This window comes from Cyanistes caeruleus, chromosome 9, assembly GCF_971803275.1.
Source record: "Cyanistes caeruleus chromosome 9, bCyaCae1.hap1.1, whole genome shotgun sequence".
Classification (NCBI taxonomy): Eukaryota; Metazoa; Chordata; class Aves; order Passeriformes; family Paridae; genus Cyanistes; species Cyanistes caeruleus.
The window spans coordinates 14,297,255-14,317,033 of NC_141709.1; the positions used below are offsets into that span (position 1 = coordinate 14,297,255).

Here is a 19,779-nt window from a genome sequence, read left to right on the forward strand (position 1 = left end):
TAGTTAATGAAAACTAGCTTTCTCATGAAACCAATGAACCTTCCAGAGGTTTCTTGGAAGCTTCAGTCTGGAAGATCGCATGGTTCTGTTTCCTGTTGTGTTTCATGCCCTGAGAAACATAAAGTTACAGAAACTATTTTACTGGTTGTACCTTACTTGATCATGATATGCCAGATACTTTGTTTCTCTTAATCAGCCTTATAGCGTTCGATAGGCTCACATGTAAAACTCTCACATGATGTGTGTTATATGTCATATTTAATTCCACAAATCTATGGATTATTTGCACAATTAAAGAAAAACTAGAGCACAGTATTTATTCATTGCTTCCCAGTCCTCTGAAACTGTGGCAGTTCACTTCAGGTGTTTGAACTCTGAAGTTACTCTGCCTGTGTGAGGAGATGATGAAGGAAAATTCAGTTTTAAGAATGAAAAAGAGAATTTCCCAAAAAATTTTGGAAAGCAAAGGACTACTGGGACTCTTGAGACATAACTCACAGGATAGGGCTCTCAACAGAATGACAGTGAGGAAAAGGTTTGCTTAGGGAGAATGCTGTGAGTAATATTTGAGAGCCTTATGGGAATAAACAAACAGAACCTTAAATACTTGTGAATAAATATTCTCAGGGGTTCCTTGCCTATTGCAAAGTTATTTTATGTATTTTGTTGTGTAAAAACCTATGATATTTCTGGAAAACAGCCATTGGGGGAGGGGAGGTTGGGGGGAGTAATCTACAAAAAAAATAAAAATGAGCACTGAGGGCCAGTGTCTGATTTCTCTCTTGCTAAGGCAGGAAGGTATCATAGAAATGCATCAGTCCCAGCAGACTTGTGAAAATAGCTCTAAAATAGTCAAATATTCCTTAGAGTTATTTGATGCTTGTCTTGAATTCTCTATCTGTAGACTCTGTGTAGAGTTTGTAGTTTTCAAATGACTGGGATAATGTGGAAAGTTTAGAGGAAAATGCTGGTATTCTTGGTGGCATTTTAATCCCAGGAATGGAGTTATTTACTTAAGTGAATTATTTCTGACCTCCTTTCTCCCTGCTTTGACTTTACACTGGCAAGTTACAAAATTCAGCATGGTACATCATGCTAGCAGCAATGGTTAATGTAACAATGAAGATACCTATTGAATATATTTAATTGGGGGCCACTTCTAGGAAGCCAGAGAAAATTGCTGTACAACTAGTGTATGAGTTGGCTGCTTCTAAATCAGCTTTAGATGAATGTAATTAGCATCACTGCCATATTTTTTGTAGTTGATTTTTCTAAGGTTGTGAACTAAAAAAATTAAAATAAAAGAAACATTCTACTACATTTCATATTACCTTGAAAATCAGGTCCAACAGTTTACAATTCAAATAGTTGTATGACTAGGCCATATTATCCTCCAAGCATCTCATATTTTAATTGATTTGACTTTTTGGAGATAAATGTCTCGTGTCACATATATAGCACCAAGCATAGCACAGTATAATGCAATTTCATCAAGGATCTTTTGTAATTGCTTATCACAAATGGCTGTGCATGATAGATAGAAACAATAAAAAAATAAATGAAAAATATTCAAGCCAAACAATGTTAGCTTCTGAAACCCTGATATCTTTTTTTTTTTCAATATGTCCGGATCTGAACACTCAGAAAACATCAATCTCTTCAGGAATACATTAGGAACTGTGGGATAGAATTGATAAAGAGCTTATTTTCCACAGATTTAAAATCAATAGTGGGGACTTTAAGGAAGACAACTGCTGGCTGCTGCATGGGGTGTAAGGTACACTTCTGAGTGCCTGAAGCAAGGTCATCATATTTGTCAAGTCAATTCTTGCTTTTCATTTTGGTTTTTTTACTGAGACAGGGTTAGGAGAGCAGTTACAAAGCATCTCTTTAAATTAGTGAAATTACATTTTCTAAGAATGGTATAGTTTAAGAATCAGTAAATCATAAAAACTAATTTAAAAAAACATTTACATATAAGAATTTAGGGTTTTTGTTTCAGAACCAAACTCCAACTATACTGCTGGAGAGCTGCCTGATGTACGCTTGAATGTGGTCGGACAAGCGTGGCTGAAGGTAAGTCTTCATTTGTTCACAAAACTGAAGTCATACAAATATAATTTTAAAATGTACCTGTTATCCCTTTGTAACCTGGACTTCCTAGTAGCAGTAGTTCAAAAAATACTGCTGTGTACAGATGAACAACCAGTCCCTCACTTTCTGCAGTCTGTGGCAGCAGAGACCCTTGAATAAACTGAATTGGTTTTGGTTACTATACTTTCATCTCATCTCGTCCCACCTAGTGCTAGGGAACTCTTTCTTTCCCTTTAGGCAGAACCAGGAAATACTTGGGAAAATTTTAAAATGAGGAAAGAAATGCTGAAAACTGAAGTGACTTTTTATTCTCCTGTAAAGCTCTGTCCCTGTCACTGAACCAGGCAGGTTGCAAAGCACCTTCAGACATCTTTAGTCCACCACCCTGCACAAAGCAGGTCCAAGCTTTGTCCAGCCAGGCTTTTGGTACCTGCTGGATGGGAGCTGCACTGCCTTTCTAGGAGATGTGTTCCCAGAATGTGACCATCCTCCTTGTTGTTTTCTTATAAATCAAGATTTCCTGTGTTGTACCTGATGTCTGTTGTTGTTCATCCTAGTGATGTGCACTTTTGTTCTTTCTGTGGCCCTTGGCACTGTTGAGGCAATTAATTCTCTTACACTGTCCTTCTTTGCTGTCATTAGTTCAGTTTTGTTTTTTTCCCAGCAGCAATGAGAAAAATGTATTTTGTCTTTAAAAACCCCTACTACCTCCTGTGCTTGAAATGCATTCTTTGCATTGACAGATATTTAATATAATGGGTCAAAATAGCAAAGCAGTTGCCAATTCTGACTCCAAGATGCAGGGTAACTTTTAACAAATTTTCAGTGTAAGTGACAAACTCCAGACAATATTCTATATGTCAGCCTAATATACACTCTTGTGACTATTTGTAGCAGCACATTTTTTATAGTTTTGTGAGATTTTTAAATTTATTTTTCTCTTTTTTTTCTGGCACCATAAGATGTCTGGCTTACTATCATGTTAAGGTTTACTTAATGTTGTCAATTCATGCAACTTGTTAATTTCTAACTTGGTGATATTCTTCACTGTGGCTTCCTATTCCTGCAGACATTTCTTAGCATTAGTAAGTGTTGTTCCTAAACCAGTGACTAGAGGGAAACCATGCTTAGCTGGCCCCATTTCTTGTGCTTTTTCTCTTGGGGCATAAGAGCTCAGGGATATAATTTGACATCTGTTTCTGATTTTGATTATAAATACAAGTGAACTTGTTATGTTCTCTCAGGCCTCAAATTTTTCTGTAAGGGTGAGTGCAAAGCGATGTGTGCTCCACTAGGATTGCCAACTGCTAGATCTTAACTGAGAACCACAGCTAAGGTGACAACTAATTCCTATTAGCTACAGCTTAATTCAGCAGAGGACTTGTGCTCATAGACAGTATTTTTAATTGGTTGCTGAATTACTTGTTTGACGGGGGAAAATCCCGTTTTCTTCCATTTCTGATGCAGTGTAGTTATTCTCTAACCACAAAGCAATGGCTCTCCTTTATTCTTCTGGAGACTGGTTGTTCAAAGCTAGTGACAGCTTTTCATTTTTGGTGTTTTGTTGTTTGGGATTCTTTTAAATTGTTTGCTTGGTTTTGGTTGCTTGTTTTGCTAATCATCTATTTAAAATATGGAATCATTTTATTGTATAGAGTTAAATGAAATTGACTGTTTAGACCCCTAGCACTTAGGTTCTCCTTTTGTTTTAGTTTGACTATTTGCATTCTGTGAACAGATCTGGTTTTGGTTGGTTTTTTTTGGTTTTTTTCCTGCTGTTTCCATTGCTCTTGTTAATTCTGCTGCTTTGGGCCATGTTAAATTTGCTTTTGCCAGGAATCATCTTTGGAATCTCTCATTATTAACAGAGAATTCATTCTCTCAGTATGTCCTGTAGGACATTTCTAAATGGGCAATGTTCTGTTAGTCTGTTAGGCTGTCACATACACAGCTATAGTATCATTCAGCTGTAATGTCATATTGCCTTTTCCTATAATGAAATATTTTAAAATGGTGTCTGGTTTGATATTTTTACTCTTTTAAAATTGTTTCTACACCTTCTGAGGTTTTTATCTCCTGCTTTCTGAGACTGCTACAAACTACTTAAGACAGGGTTAGTTTAACCCTTTATACATTTAGGAGAATTATGTGTTCTCTGTAATATGTGAAGAAAAAAACATTGGCCCAGGGTTTCTATATATTGCTGCCATTTTCTGCATTGAACTGTTCATTTTTCCTATGAACTGCCACTCTTAATTTTTTTGTTTTGCTAGCATTTATATTAAAGAAACCTTTAGTTTAAAAAATCAAATTGTACTTACACTGATGAAAAAAAATTCTTGCTCTATTTCATCAACATGAAAACACAATAAAAGAAAAACTCTGTTTAATTAAACAGTAAACAAAGATAAAAATGGAGAATTACTATGTTATGTCTTGCTTTTAATTCACTTCCTGAGATGCTATCTGTTAGCTCTCTGAAATAGTTTATTTTGGGTGACACAGGGTATTGTCCAGTGTGTCTTTGAAGGAGGTATGTATAAAATAAATTTTTAATGATAATTTTCCATCACTAATTACAATGTGAAAGAGTAAACATATAATTGATTTGGTTTTGAAATTGTTGCTCTTGAAGATCATTTGATAGTTTATATGTATTTTATGTCTTTTTTCAGCATGAACTAGAAACTTTCCCTGTAGGAATTGCATGTCTATTCATTTTCTCTTCTGCAAAAGCCATTTAAGTAGATTTCAGATTTTTTGATGTTTTCTTTCTACTCTAAGTGCCATACATAAATTTGCTTGAAGCTATGAATGTCCATAGTTTTATTTTATAGAACAGTATCAGGCATGAGCTGTGGAATATGTTGTATTTGGGTCTTCCAACACATAGACTCTGGATAAACCATTATCCAGAGCCCCCAGCCTGGTGGCCAAATGCAGTCCCATGAGTGACAGCAGATGAGATTCAAATAAGACCTGTACAGCTTATCAATTCTTACAACTCTTGCAGCTGAAACCCAAGAGTGCCTAAAGGAAGTTTGTGCAATAAGAACTTTTTTGCATACAAAACTTAATATATGGTATCCTTGTTCATCCAGAATTAATGGTAAAATATTCATTTGCTGTAAGGGTATGACTCAGTCTGGAGTCTGTCCAGATGTCCTGGTTTTGGCCAGGACAGGGTTAATTTTTTGCAGTAGCCAGGAGGGAGCACAGCTGGAACACAGAGATTATTCTATACCACCATGTGGAAATTGCTGAGGGCAGGGGGAAAAGGGGTTCATGCCATTCAAGAAAAGGTGGCAGCTAGAGCAGTCTGGTCTTTGTTTATTGTCAGGGCCTTTATGTGTACAATGTTTTCCTTTCTTATACCTTTTGTTACTAATATTGTGCTGTTACTATTCATTTTCTTATCTCATTGCTCTTTGCAGTAAATCATTCTTCTCTAGACCTGTGATCTCTGCCTTTTGTGCCTCCATCTGGAGTGGGGTGGGAGGGAAGAAGTTGCCTGGTTTTAGTGTGAGTACTAAAGTGGAGAATACCATTCCTGAACCATGGCCCCAGACTGAGCTGTCTTCTCTGAATGTTAAAGGGGAGACTGAAATCCTGGCTTTGACCAGGCAAATTTCTGATGTGTCACCTTTTCAATAAATCAAACCCTTTCATTATCAACATCTCTTCTGGCTCCCAGCCTCTCTTCTATCTCATTTCTCTCTCCACCTTACATTTTGATTTTTTAAAAATTATTTCTAATTATTATAGGGCATTTTAACTATTTCAAGTTTACCCTATTTAAATGGATTTTTTCTCACTTTAGTCATGCTTTGTATCATCAACTTCCACACATGACTCTTCAAATGACAGTCAGGAAAAAAGGTACCCAGGCTTTATAAAATTATATTTAAGTACCTTAACAGTACTTACCTCTTTTTACACAAGTTGCTTTTCATATTAATTTAAAGTGTATATAGACATCAATTTTATTTGCATTAGGGTTAAGGAGAAAAGAGATTCTGAAAATTATGCAAATTGAGGGGTATTTCAGATCTGGCAAATGTAACCTGTTTGGAAATCCAGAGAGGCACAACAGAGCCACTACACTTGGTTTCAGGTAAACACATACCTGAAGAGGAAAGCAATTTTGATATTTGCCTGACACCTGTTTTTTTGGAGCCTAAGGCAATCAGGCACCCAGCTACTGTTGTATTTCCAAAGAAATCATGTTCCTATATCCCTTAGTCTTCTTTCATAATTCTAATCTATTTTTGGTACATCTTTTATCTCATCATAGGTAATATATACAGTCCAAATATGGGAGGAAATGCTCAATTCATTCATTATTTATTAGAAAGAAATATTTAACTATTTAAATGATAAAATTGAAAAAGATCTAATCTAAGCCAAAGCCAGCCTGTGGCTTAGACCTCCGTATGGGGAAAACCATTTCAAGTTATTTATGTTTTATATTTCTCTACTCAGCAGGTTTTGAGGGCTGAATGTTTTGGTGATTTACATGCAATGAACCTGGGCTCTTTTCCAGGATCTCCCAAAGGCCATTTTAGTGACCTTCGGCAAGCTCATGGCAAATAAATAATGGGATTGAACCTAATTTCCTTTACAAAGGAAAACAGTGTGGCTATAAGTATCAATGTTTATATACTCATCTGAGATACTGCAGTAAAAAAGTTCTGTCAACCACAAACCAGCATTATTTATTGGAGCGGCTAAGATTGAATGATGAAAATGCTAACACTATCTACTCAATCTGCATACTTGTTAGTGTGTCATAAACACAACACTTCCCATCAAATGCACTCTTCCTGATATGAATCAAGAGTTTTTATTACAGTGCTCGTCACTGTTCATCAGTCTGACTCCCTGGCCTTAATTGCCAAATACAAAATGCTTGCTGATTTTCAGGGATGTCACCACATAGCCATGTGCTTTCGGTTAGAGTAATGGGCTAGCAGCAAAACACATACAAAAAATAATTACAAACATTTAAAACTGAACTCTGGGTATTTGTACCAGTAATACAATTCAGGTACCTGCTTCTGAAATCAGTGGGCATGCCCTAGTTCTATACACAGAATTTGGACTTTCATTCATCACTAGAAATGAACCAAAATGTTCATAGAGAATCCCTGTGTGACACTATTAGTTTCACTATCAGACATGGGATGGTCTGTTGCATTTGAAGATTTTATCCTTCCCTATGCATTGCACAACCCCTATTTTCTCTATTTCTCTGTTTAAAATGCTGAACAGTTTGGGTAGGTAATCCATGCCTATACAGGAAGCTGTTGCTAACAATGTGTAGGTCAACAAAAACTTGGATTCTAAGTCTTGGACTCTTGGAGGAGTAAACCAGACTATTGAAGAAAATAATCAGTCCTGATGGCAAATATTTTTGCTATTAAAGCTCAAGATAGGCAGTTTGCAAATTTTAGAACAGAGACCAAGACTCCTTGACAGTCTGGAAAGAAAAGCACATTCTCTTGAAGAATTCTATCAGAAAACAAAACTCCTATGTTTCACTGTGTTGGTTACTGTCATTTTTGGTTAATTGAGCCCTGTGTCAGTCCCACACTCTGTTAAGGGATTATGTCCAGTGCTGTACACCAAGTGTTGAACAATCAGTGATCTTCACCTTGTGAAAAATCTCAAAAAGTGAGTTATGCGTGGGAGGTGCAAAAAGTCAAGGTTTGGCATACAGAAGCAGCTGTAAACATCACACTTTCCTAGGTGTTTTGTGATGATAGGAAACCTGATGTACTGTGAGATTGTTGCCTAGAAGGTTACAGTGTCGTGGAAGGTCTATTTATGTTTATTGCAGACACATTTGATTGGGTACACAGAAAAAAACAGAGATGTTGAACAAATGTGAAAATTGTTGTGCATTTTGTGCTCTACTTGAAGAAAAATTGTACCAATTAGATAATTTCATTATTTTTAAAGGAATTTCTCTCTTCTTGAATGAAATTATGATTATTTTGAAGACAGACATTAAATTCTCTTTTGAACTAACTTTTATGTAAAATGAATATTAAAAAAATAGAATCCAAATGTAAAATGAAGGGTAATCTTTTGCTCTTGGTAGAAAGCAAGACCTTGTAAAGACATAAATAATTTTAGAATTTCCCAGTGGCTGTGAGAAAATTGCTGATTCTCCCTGAGGCTGTTTTACTTGACTAGTAGGAAAATACTAAGTTTTCTATCTCTACTATTGCAAAGTTCATCTCTTGAAGAAGTTTTTTGTTGTTATTATTATTGCAGTAAAAAGGGATTGTACCCTCTGTTGGAGGGTGTGCAACAACAAAGAGGGTTGTAAGCAAATTAATGTCTATGAAAAAATGGATAAGGTTTCATATTGATGCTTTAAATCCTATGTTTTCACATTTCCTTATATTTCTTCCCCAACTTGAGCCCCAGGTATGTACAACAATTCCTTGGTGAAACATTTTATTTGATACTTCAGGGACCACAGAGAGACATTGTACCCCACAAGCTGCTTAGCTCCAAAGCTGACCTATAACCACCCTGCTGGCACTAATACTGCTGCTACCAAAAGGAAATGCCAAAGAAGCTCTGGGGATTTTTTTTTAAGAGCCAGTTATGGAGAGAAGACAAAACCACCTAAATATTTCAGTTAATTTCAATCATACATTATTTGTTCTGTTTAATAGCTCCACCTCGAGAATTTCACATTACTAATTTTTAAAAGCTTTTAAAATTTGGGATATAACTGTCCTTTAACTGATGTGTGCTGAAGTGTCCCTTATTTCCCACTGAGAAGCCTGGGTGATACTGGCAGAGAACCATAGGTGAACACAATCAAAAATCTGTATTTATATTCCAATTCCTCCCTTTAGTAATTTTAAGGTGATTTCTCTATGTATGGCTCTACAATTAATTCTTATTTGAAAAACACCCAAAATTTCAAACTGGATTGGACTTGGGCCGTCTCTGTGGTTTTATTTTGACAATTTAGTTTAAAGAAATGAGCCTGGAAATACTGACATAACTTGTTTCAGTTTGGTACTATGCAACAAATAATTCTCTGTTAGAGGATTTCCAGTCTGTGGAACAGGCATGGTAACATCTGTTTCATACAGCAGCCTATGTGGGTTAACTAATGAACTCTGAAAAAATTATTACTGAGTTTTTGAGGAAAAGTTCTACACATGCAAAAAGTGCAGAAATGTTAAATGTTAGAGTAACTGCAGTTTTAAATCCCAGACTGAAGACTGACAAAAAAACACAAAAAGAAAAAGAAGACCAACATAGAATTTCAAATATCCTCTGAAATGCAAGGGCACAGAATGACCTGGAGGATGCCTGATTTTTAGAAGAAAACCGGTGATAAATTTGTTCCTCTTGGTAGGTATGAGAACTGATCTTTCAGTTTGGGAAAAAAGTCAAAATAATTCCATTCCTCTAAAGTATACATTGGTGGCAAAGGAATAAAATCAAGGACATCCAGAGAAATACTTTAGTTGTTTTATTATTATGCTGGTGCAAACAAAAACTGTTAAACCATTTGCAGTCTGTGCTCATGTGTGTCATTTCCCATGAGAACAGACACCTGAAGGGTTTAATTTTAAAACACCATTTAAATGGGAATTATCTGTTGGTTTAAGGTTGTAGCTTTTGGTTTTAGTTTTTTCCTAAGGGGAAACAGAACATAAGTGACCAATGAAAAAGCTCTCTTCTTCCTTGCATAGAAGAGCTGCTCTGCCTGTGCTGTAGGGTCAATAGTTGACTGTGTTTGTTTTGTTTATGTATATCTATATATGTATATATATGTATATTATATATATATTTATTTAATCACTGCATTCATTTTTAATCTTTTATTTGCTCTTTTTCAGACAGTGCTTTGGAGCTTCTTATTAGCTCTATCCCTGTAATCCTAGATTTTTGTTAAATTGTTAAAAGGAAATTTAGCTTTAAGACTTGTGGGAATGCCTGTTGACTACAATTGTGTTATGTGTACAGCTGGCTTTATATGATCCTTTATCCTAGTGGAGAATTGAGAATTGAGGAAGGTGGATTAGGAGAGCTGCTGGACAGCAAGTCTTGTTCACAGCATTTTATTTTAAATGCAGTTCTGATGGCAAATGGGTGTGTCTGATGTCAGGACAACACACAAGAAAGGCAGCCTACAGAAGACACTGGGTATCTGTCTGGTGGATGGGATGGGGTCATCTGCAGAATTTCTTAATTTACTGTTAATTTTTCTATCACTGAATTGAGATTCTGCTGTAAACATCCTTTATTCAGTTTGCATTTTAGTTCAGATTGCAAGTAAAAATAATCCCAGTACCTTTTAATTTAATGAAAAAGGAGCTGTTAAAAATTATAGTGGCATTCTGAATAGATTAATTCCACTGGGAAAAAGGAAAAATTATTCCCTCAGGAGCTTTGTCATGGGAAGCCTTTAAAAGGAAAATGCATGTAAGAACAAAGTAGATCTGAGTGACTTTGAAGGTGGCTTTGGCAGGTGCTAATGGGAGACTGTGGTGGGAATCTTTTCAAAGGACATGGAGAAGCAAAATCTTGCTTCTTGTGGTGTTAGTCCTCATAGTGTGGTGCTGATTAACCAGGGTCACCTGAGTAGGACATGCAGTTGTCATCTCAGACACAGAGGGTCCATCCTCACCAGAACTTTGAAACTCTGAATAAATTTGAGTCCTCTTTGGCTCAGTGCTAAGCATAAATATGCTGGCTCCAAACCCAACACCACAAATCAGTGGGGAAGGAAGTGTTGCAGCTGTTGAGAACTTTGAAGTGAACAAGTGAAGAAAAGCCAGAGCCACCACTCAACATACATAATTTAGATAGCGTTGTCACCATTGGCTTGTTAAACCTTTGAGCTGATCTTTGATGTATTTGAGCTTTTTCAGCCCAAAGAGTTAGATAAGTAAGTTAGTTAAGCCATACATATTTTTTATTGATGGTTTTTTTTGTCTCTCCCAATAAAAAGGCAACTCTTGAGACTGAGATACCTAGAATGGGCTAAGAAGATCTCCTGCTGAGGAGGTTTAAGTTCTGCTGCTGTGCAGTAATGCATGGGGCTATAGAAACTGCCAAGAAAGCTGGATACTACCAGTATGATATGGGCTGGTACAGGACAAATCCATCTTGACTGAATTCTTCAGTATCATGGATGCACTGCCATTGGTACCTGAGTCAGCTGCTTTAAAACTGGCTCAGGTGTGTCAGTGCTGTTGCAGTTCCTGCAAAGTTTTGGTCTAGCCTGGAAGTGAATAGAAAAGGGACCTTGTATGGTACAGAAGTGCTGGTTCCAAAGCTGCAAGTGTTTTGCTTTCTTCCTCGTGTTACCTCTGATATTACTGGTTTAATATGAAGAAATAATTGACACTCTTAAGCTAAATAAAATCTTTCCTGTGGGATATTTATTTGCATTAGTTATTGAAGAATATTCTTGATGGAAAAGTGCTTTTTTGATACTTTATTCCCCATGATTCTCTTATTGCACCAAATCAGAGCATAAACATTCTGAGAAATATACTGTAAATATTTGTATTTATTAATGCAAATCAAAATCACACAGCTAAATCCCTGTTTACTGGACTAAATATTTACCCTTCTGTGTGGATTTTAAGTGTATTCAAGGGCAGAACAACCATTCTCCAGTTCATAAACAATAAAAGATGTCATTCAAGAATTATGGATATTTCCTTATTATTGAGTGGGAGAGTTGGAAACTAATAAAATATAAGAGTGGGTTCTAAAATGTAAATATTGTGTGTCTTGAAATATTTTAGTAATCATTATATAGTGGTGTTGATTTCTTGGCTATCAATTAGTTTAGCAGACTTCTAGGAAGCCCCTTATACATACCATATTTTAAAAACCATTCAGCTCCTGGAACACCCCCTGCTTAAAGAGTTAACAGTCTAATGAGCCCAAAAGGACAAAAATGTAGGATAACAAATGGATTTAAATGAACTAAAATTTCTGGCAAAGGTCACAGAGCTGCTTAGGTGAACTAGAAATGTGCTTATTCTTCCTTGGTCCCCATCCTAATACACAGCCCCAGACAGCCCAGCTGCCTGAGCGAGGTCTCGGTTTAGACCATAGGAAATTGCTTGGGAGAAGAATCCCAATGACAGGGTTCCATGGCTCCTAGATTTACACTAATTCTAATTCTGGCTTCCAAAATGGTGCAGGAAGGTCCATATTTTCCATCATGTCCATGTACCTGTCCTTTATGAAAAGGTGTGAGGAGAAGTCTCTGCACCAGCCCAGGGGCTGCAGCCTGAGCCATGAACACATCAAAAGGACCAGCTTAGGCTCTCCGTGCCCCACAGAGCAGAGAGGAACCTGAGCATCTGCCAGGAGCTGGGACACCAGCTAGCCCAACCCAGCAAGTCACCCCTGCTCCCCAAAGGAGGGCTTCCAATATAGATATGGCATGTACAGGAATTTCTTTCCCTTTGGTGCAATTTTGAATGACAGTGGGAAAAACCTCATCAAACTTTCCCCAGAGTGAGACTTTAATTCCCTCTGTCATAGTCTATCCTGCTTGCTCTTGAAGGGCCAAATCAGTGCTATTGTGTTTAAAGATAAATGGCAGAGCTTTGCATACACCTGTGCTAGCAAATGTGTCTGCTGCAGCTTCAGAAAAAGTGACATAAGGACAAGTAATGACAAGACTGGAGTAGATTAAATGTGGAATACCTTGCTGAGCTACAGCTCACTAAAACCAAAACCCTGTCTGTGATTTACTGAGCCAGGAAAATAACTTATAGTTTAGACTTGGTTTTCTATTCTTTTTGAGACCCAGGAAAGCTAATACTTTTATAATAACTGTTTATAGAATGTCTGACTTCATGATCCTGACCTAAGCACTGAACAGGAGACCACTACAGGAAATTTATGCCTCAAACCAGCATAGTATCTCCAACTATTATTGAATTGTAGCAGTACAATATAGCTCATAATAAAGCTTTTAAAAGTGGTGAGTTCTTTGCAGCTCTTTCTCTTTAAAATCTCCTGATACACTTTTAAATCAATTTCTACCAGGGAAACATTTTTTCCCAGGGCAGTAAATAAAATGTTAGTGGAGAGAAGATTCCTCTCCTGCCCCACTGTGCCTGAGCAATCCAAGAATTTCAATAGATCAGGACTCCCTCTCTCCCCCTTTGAGGGAAAGGATGACTGGGGATATATTTGGTGGTGGCCTTGTCCGCTACACAAATCCTTCTCTGGGCTAGATGACCCAGACTTAGAGTGTACACAAGTATTTATAACTCTCAGAAGTGCTCTTACAATGTGTCCTGCAATGGATAGTGCAGCTCTATTTTCTGCCACTGGATGAAGTTTTTGTCAGTTACAACATAAACAGAGAAGATTATATAATTAATAAATATTTAATTTTATGGTTACAGAGGGAATTTTTTCTTTTAATAGCAAACTGGTAGCTGGCTTAAATCAAACTGGTAGTGAGAAAATCTGGGAATAGAAAGAAATTCAGATTCATCTTCAATTTCTCTGTTTTGGTGCTATCTTTTAAATAAGCAACAGTTTAATATCAGCTCTGTATCTGAAGCCACACATAAAAAGAAATATTAACAAAAACCTCATACGACACCTGTACATCTGTAGTAACACTGAGCTAGTTTGTTAATAACAAAAGTAGCTTGAAGGGTTTGGAAGGTAAATTGGATTGCTAGGTAAGCGAAAAGTGATGGTTTCTATTTTTATGGCTCTGAATCAGGGAAAACCTCTGATCTGTTTTAACAAGATAGACTACAGATGTAATCTAAATAAGCTACATTTCTTATTCATATAAGGTTCTCTCCCTATAAGAAATTTAAAGGCCATATTTCTCCTGTATTATTATGTAGTAGTTGCTTACCAGGATTGTAATTTTTTCTAATACTAAAGAAAAAAAATGAAGACATTAAAGTTAGGCATGTTTATTAAAGGGAAGAGTTTTCTCAGTACAGATTAAATTTTTAGGGGATTTTGATGTCACCTTTTAAGAGCATGCACAGATAATAATTCTGACCTTACAGTTCAGTTAGGACTGATTGGTAGAGAGCATATTCTACCTCCAGTGCAGTATGCTAAAAACCAAGTTGCTGCCAAACTTTGCAAAATCCCATTGCAAATCATGAAGCTGTTAAGCTTTCTCACAATTCTTAACATTTTATTTTTCACGTTTGAAAAATGCCCCCATCTCAAAAATGGATGAGTTACTTTCCTAAAACTATTTTATAAATGACATTCAGAGGGAGAATTTAATCTCAAATATTTAAAGTGTAGTGTAATGAGAGCAACTGCATGATAGCTACATCGAGAAGTGCTCTCTTATATTAACTTGGGATATTTCTGTGGGCTCCATCTATATTGAAAATGACATAAATAAAAAAAGTAAATGCCATTCTCTTTTTTCCTTTTTGTTACTTTTAAAATGCTCCTTCAAATAGGATTAATTTAAGTTGTTTCTATGAGAAAACTGGGCTATCATACTGGTGGTTTAATATCTGTTTAAAAAGATTAATTTTATGCTGGGACTTGAGTGAAGACTCTGGCTCATTGTGCTCTGCAATAGTATGGTATATTTCACAGCTGTGGGCTTTTATGGAGAGCAGCCTGCCTTCTGCTCCAGAGAATGCCTCTCAGGGGATGTTCCCCCTAGTACTTTAGATGATAACCACTTCCAGAAGGTGTAATGGATGATAAAGGAAACCACAAGGTAGTTTGACCCATGCCAGTTTGAAAGCTTTAAAATTACTGACCTTACTCTAAACTTACAGTTGATTTTTTTATTTTTACTCCCCTATGTGGAAAATAGAATACATGTGTGCTGTGTTCATTCACTGCCAGAAAGACTTGCAGCAGGATGCCCTGGAGATTCAGTGTAGGCAGTTTCTTGGATAAAGTGTTGTGGTGAAGACAGAAATGTAGATCCCTGTCATGGAGTTGTTGCCGTGCCAGAGATTGTGTGGTTGAGAATTGGTTCTGGTTTTGGATGGTTATAAAGTTTCCCTGTTCCAGTCTGGACAGCCAAGAGTGACAACACCCCCTGCACCTCTGCACATGAAGCTGGCTTTAAGCTTGCTTAGCTAGGCCAAGCTCTGCTGTCACACGAGCACTGATGGAAGTCAGCCTCTGCTGAGCCCTCTCCTGTGCTGCCATGGCTGTGCTGCCAATGCTGCCTCTGACAAATCCGCTGTGTAAAGTCTGCTCTAGACACAGAAATGACTGCACTCTTCACCTCTTTTGGGTTTTCCTCTGTGCACAACACGTAGGCAGAATTATGTCAGATACATCATGCTCTTTGCAGCAGTCCTGAGATATTTTGCTGACCTAGAGATAAAATACTTACCTGTTTTTGTATGAAGATGCCATTGGAAAACTAGCATTTCACTCATACGTAAAATTGTTATTAAAAAAGCAGAGAAGCCAGACTTTGTGATGTGGACAGATAGCTGCCCATCATCTGATGTATGAAATTTATTATTTTTTGCTTTTAAAGTGCCAACCTCAAGAGTAAAGGGTTATCAAGAAGACAGTATTAATCAAGTTTATCCATTTCTGCAAAACTTTCTTGTAATCCCCTCTACTGGTTTTGTATAGCTCTTCATAGTGTGACAGATTTAATACATTTTGGGGCTGCACCACTCAGAATTAATGAGGTTATTCTAAATTTATGTTGATAAAATCTTTATGCCACCTCATGCTGGTACATGCCTCTGTTGTATAGTGTGCAGAGAGGTAGATGTATATACACTTATTCAGCTTATTTATTTATCTTTAAACTTACAGTGCATAAAACTTAAGATCTAGTATTTTAATACTTCAGTAGTCCTAAAATGTCCATAACTATAAAGGTAAATGGCCTATGAAATGATATACTTAGCATCTGTAAAGAAATAATGTGTTTAGAGACCCAATGAAATAAATCTGTCAACATAAGACTGCTTTAGAGAATAGGATTTCCATGAAGTTATTTTTTTCTACAGAATAGTAGGAAAGCTGATTCAGTTAGACAAAAAGAGATTAGAGAGACAAGGATGTGTGTATGGGGGGAAGCCAAATAAGCATTTAAATTACTTGAATTAAACAAAGCCAGTGAAAAAAATTCATTTGGCCAAGGCAGCCAATATTTGGTGTAATGGAAACTACCAACTAAAATCACAGAACAATGAAAATAATTTGAGATTTCTGAGTGTCTAAATATGGAAGTATAAATGTTTCTTTGAATGTAAAAAAAGTCCAAGTTTCCACAATTAAGTTATTTAATTTTCTTTTGTGCTAGCTTTTATTGCTAAGCTGAAATTTGTTTCAAATCATTTTAAAATGCAGGAATTGGAGGGGAAAGTGACATGTTTATACTTATTCCTTCTGAGTATTTTGTTAGTAATTGCAAAAGTGGCAGTATCTAAGACATCACTGGGAAAGAAAGCCTTGAAGTAATTTGAATAGTAATGGAGCAAACAGCAGCAAGACTAAAGTACATATGCTCTAACATATACAGCAAGTCAGCTAGCTCTTAAATGTATACACATCACTTCTGCCTGAGCTAAAAAAGCAAAGTCTGAAACTGGGGAGACACTCTAGGAAGATAAACAGCAGGTCTGCTCTGGTTTTAAAATGTTCCTCTGACAACATTAATTGAGCACCTTCCAAGACAGGGCAGACTATGCAGGCAACTGGCTCAACCCTGAGGGGTCACTCCTGTGTCAGTTTCTTGCATTGTTTGGAATACTAAACGCTAAGTTTGCAAGAATTTCAGCAAAATAATTAAATACTAGGAAATTCCATCACATTAAATATTGTTCCTGCACATAATGCTTAATGTCTTAGAAAAAAAACCCATGTAGATGAAGTACAGGATTGTATTATTTGAATTAGAGTAAATGACCTCCTGGCTGTGTGTTTATTTTGATACTTTCTATGAATAAGATATCCTAGTGACACATATCACCCATTTTGGGCCATTCGGTGCACATTCTCTTCTTTCAGGATTAATATTTCTGAATTAAATATTAGATCCAATTCAATAGTATATTCAATTCCAAATTTGAACATACCCTCAGAGAGTGAGAATAGAGGGAAAGGTCAGATGATATCATCAGTAGCTAAGAACAGCTACAGGGTTTGAGAAGCAGGCTGAGGAGAAGGGAACGTTTCTTGGATGGGAGCCAGAAATCTGCACTGTGGTGAAAATTTTTTCAAGTTTTAAGTACAGTATTTCCATTTGGTAAGGATCTTTGAGGATTACACCGTCCATTTTTCAGGGATTAAAAGCAACAGCAGCCTCAGGAGTGCTGTTTGCCCACATTTTTAATTGTTAGAAACAATTTTAGGCTTCAAAGCAATGAGACCTATAAAGATATGATCAAATGGTTAATTAAGATATATGTTTGCTTTCATCCTTCATTTAGAGAATGAAAATATTCTGATGGGATATATTCTTGAATGGTGTGGGTATTATTATGCTATCTGCAATTATGTCATGAGATTTGATATTTCAAATCTATTCAGATACCTTTCAGGATTTTTCAATACAAAAGCACTTTAGCCCTCAATGTATCTAATAAAGTGAATTCACTGAGATGATGTGTTGAAGATTAAAGAACTAAATCTTGCAATTATAGCAGTCATAAAACATGCTAGGTAATAAACTGAGAAACATTTTATAGAATGATTTAGCACCTTTGGTAGTCAATGGGAAGAAACAAATGAGATTGGTCCTAATGAATTTTCCTTTGAAATCAAGGGAGTGGAAGTGAGTTAGGAAATCAGTGTGAGGAAGGCACAGGGCATTTAAAGCCCTCAGCATGTCTGTAACACAGTGAAGGTGTGGAGCAAGCCTTTCTCAGTAGCGGTGTGAGCTGTGTGCGCACACGGCGGTGTCTGACGGAGCAGAGCGCGGCGCTGCCAGAGCCTGTGCCACATTCTGCCAAGGACAGCAGGCACTGCAGGACAGGGCTCTGGAGAGGGGTCTGCATTCCAGCTCTCCAGCCTGCAGTGACAGGTATTCCCCTGGTTTCCAAGCTTTATGCAAACTTCCAAAGATTCTGTATGTTCTCCGCAGTGTTTATTCGTTTCACATTTCAGTACTCTCACTGTCATTCCTATTGGCAGCTCTTTTAAAACTGCAACCTACTCAATTGCCAACTTCCATTGTAATCCCAAATTTATAAATAAAAGAAAATGACTGCTTAAAAAAAAAATAAAATCACTTGGCTGACTAGAGATGTGTTATTACAGATCTCTTTGTTTGCTGTGAAAGTGCTTGTCTTTTCTTTCCAAATGCTAGTCTAATTTTCACAGTAATGATTTTAGCTTTGCCTTCCTTTTTTAAAAACAGCATTAAATTAAAAAATGAGTATGTTCCAGTGGTCAAATCTGTTGGTGGCAAAACATACTTAATTGTTAATGGGAGTATAACCTTGTTAAAGGCTGAGTGAAAATGAAATGATGTCCTTACAAAGAGAAAAATAATGCAGCTCGTTCCTTGCATAAACAGGGGGAGGGGAAAGGGGAGAAGTGTGACCTATAACCAAATCTGTGCAGTGGAGGCAAGCTTGGTGTCCAGTTTGAAAACTTTCTTGTGTACAGAAATGACTGTGGGAATAGTGACTGACAGAAGTGAGTGACTGGCACAAGAGAGGCTGCTGTGGTGACCCTTGAGAAAGCAGTTTTTCTATTGAGTCTGTGCTCCTCTGTATCCTTGGCTGAGGAAATAAATCAATGTACACTTCCTAAAGTATATAACCATGGCTTTTCTAGGTGTAAAGACAGCCTTTGTATACCCCTATGCACAGGAGGGAGAAACTTTCTCTTGCTAGTAAATCACATGTAACTAAAAGATTTGAAATTTGGTATGCAGAAACCTGATTCTTAGGTGCTGGAAGATGTATTTCCACTGCAACAATGTAGATTTACATAAATTGGCAACCAGTACTTTAACTTCAGCAGCAATAGAAAACAGTAATTGATATTTTTTAAAAAAATACAATTATATCACAGTAATTTCAAATTTCCTGAACCTGAATTTGTATGAAAGTACTTAAAACAGCAGTGAGCTAAATATATTTATTTCTTAGAGACTTCAGAATGAGCTTAACTGTGATAAGATTGGTTACTGCTTTTAATGGAAAGGAGAAATAATTAGGGGAAAATCTCAAATTAATATTTTTAATTAAGATTCCTGTCCTTACAGAAAAGAGGGATGGTTAAAGAAGTGTTAAAAATCAAGCATGTGGACACCAAAACAAGAAGCTTTAACTTTTAAATATGAAGTCAAAGTTGACTGGTTTACAAATGAATTCTAGATATGGATTTTCTTTTCAGTGATTCGTCTGCTGTTTGGAGATTTAGGTGGTGATTAGTAGAAAACTTGTGTTGCTTGTTTGCCTCTGCCCCTTGTGGAGGATGCCAGGGCTCCAGTTCCCATCCAGGGGCAGTAAGTGGTTCCCAGGCAGTCTCTCTGTGGCTGGGCACAGGGATGGGAAGCGCTGCTGGGCCACCCACAGCGCTGCTTTGGGCATTCCTGTGAGCACAGCCCCAAACACCCCATGGGCAGCACCTCTCCCTGCTCCCAGGGCAGTGTGCCATGGGGAGGTACAGGGTGATAACTGAAACACAGAAATAAACTTCCAGAATGTTTGGGGTTTCTTTATTTTTGGCATACTA

At 36.9% G+C, this 19,779-nt stretch overlaps 1 long non-coding RNA gene across 1 annotated transcript in view; it reads left to right on the plus strand.

Annotated features, from left to right (window-relative positions):
• The window catches only part of LOC147651618 (uncharacterized), a 43,088-nt gene that overhangs the window by 2,511 nt on the left and 20,798 nt on the right, over positions 1-19,779 (plus strand). Inside the window, exon 2 of the long non-coding RNA XR_015290409.1 lies at positions 2,003-2,076. This is a non-coding gene — a long non-coding RNA (uncharacterized LOC147651618). The remainder of the gene's footprint in view (positions 1-2,002; positions 2,077-19,779) is intronic.